Consider the following 1922-nt stretch of genomic DNA (forward strand, 5'->3'; position numbering starts at 1 on the left):
GTGGGAGGCCCGCGTACCACAAAAAAAAAAAAAAAAAAAAAAGAGTGGCCAGAGCAGACTGCACTTTTAAGTAGGGTGACCATGAAAGTCCTCATTGGGAAGGTGACGTCTGAGCAAAGGCATGATAGGTTCATCGGACGGACAATGGGTCTCTGAGGGAGGAGAGTCCTGGGAAGAGGGCATAGGCTGCAAGGCAGGATCATACCTGACAAGTCTGAGGATAGATGGCAGGGAACAATAGTGGAGGCGGAGAGAGCAGTTAGGAGGCTGTGCACGGTCCAGGTGAGAGATGATGATGGCTCCCACAAGCGTGGAGACGGTGGTGGTGGTCAGAATGGGTAGGATACTGGGGACATTTTGGACATAGAGTACACAGGATTTCCTGATGGCTTAGATGTGGAATACAAGAAAAAGAAAAGAAATCAGTGTGACTCTGAAATGGTTGACCTGAGCAACTAGAAGGATGGCAACTCCATCCTGAGCTGGAGAATGGTGGGAGTGAAACAAGTTTGGGAGAGAAGAGGAGGAGTTTAGTTTTGAGCAAGTTGCATTTGAGATGTATGTTGGACATGCAAGCAGGGATGTCAAGTAGACAGTCAGGGATGGAAGTCTGGGCTTAGAAGAGTGTTCTGGAGACATGCACATGGGAGTCACTGGCATAAAAGACAGCACAATATCATCAAGGGAGTGCCCAGTGACAGAGGGTCCTTCAGGTCCTTCATGACCACTTTAGAAACATGCTTTGGCTGCCATGTTTCAGGATGGTTAAAGGTCAATGAGCACACTAATATACCCCTCTCCGTCTCCAAATCCACCAAATACTAATTTTTATCATTTATTGGTGACTGAACTAACAGTTCCTCATGTATTATCTTAGCCCATCCCAAAATAACCAGTGAGGGAGCTGTATTATGCCCATTTTATAGAGGAGGACACCAAGACCCTGCACACACAGTTGTTCAAGACCACAGAATGATAAACGATGAAGCCAGGTTTCAAACTCAGGAGACCAACTTTTTTTTTGTTGTTGTTGTTGTTGTTTTTTGTTTGTTTTTGTTTTTTGTGGTATGCGGGCCTCCCTCTGCTGCGGCCTCTCCCGTTGCGGAGCACAGGCTCCGGACGTGCAGGCCCAGAGGCCATGGCTCACGGGCCCAGCTGCTCCGCGGCACGTGGGATCCTCCCAGACCGGGGCGCGAACCCAGTTCCCCTGCATCGGCAGGCGGTGGCGCAACCACTGCGCCACCAGGGAAGCCCAGGAGACCAACTCTTAACTGCTATGTTATATGGGAGTATGTGCTCTAGCAAATCTGTACGTTAGCATTAAAAATAAATCCAAAAGAGAAAATGACCCACATCCAAGAAAACGTGTGACTCAAGTGTGCAGTGAAAAAATCCTAAGCTGACAACAGCATAGCAGCCCTAGAAAGTAATTGGTCCAAAGACAGAGGGCTCTGTGAAGATTGTGTTCAGAAAGCAAGCCACTTCTACTATGCAAATTATATGAATAAGAACTCAGAATAGATATCCTAAGCAGGTCTTAGTTAATTCTAAACAATAAGATGAAGATATGTGATTCTCCAATAACAACAAGTGAAATGACAATTAGAAACCTTGGGAAAAACCCAGTCTAAGAAAGTCATGGTTCAAATTTGGTGCAAACTAAACTGTGGGATAATTGTGAGTAAACAACAGAGTGGAAGGAAATAGGATTTCATTCATAAAACATTCTCCTTTGAGTGGCCAAGGTTTAATTACATGTTACTTTCTTTCCTTTTCTGTGGGCCTAATCACAACACTTGGTTCTGCAGTGAATAGTGTTTACATAATCATAATGCCGTAAATACTATTTAAGGGGTTTCAGTTTTCAGAATCAACCCAAAGCATAGAGCACTTAATTATGGTTTCTTTAGCATTTAACTGCT

Source organism: Physeter macrocephalus, chromosome 4 (assembly GCF_002837175.3).
Source record: "Physeter macrocephalus isolate SW-GA chromosome 4, ASM283717v5, whole genome shotgun sequence".
NCBI classification, from domain to species: Eukaryota; Metazoa; Chordata; class Mammalia; order Artiodactyla; family Physeteridae; genus Physeter; species Physeter macrocephalus.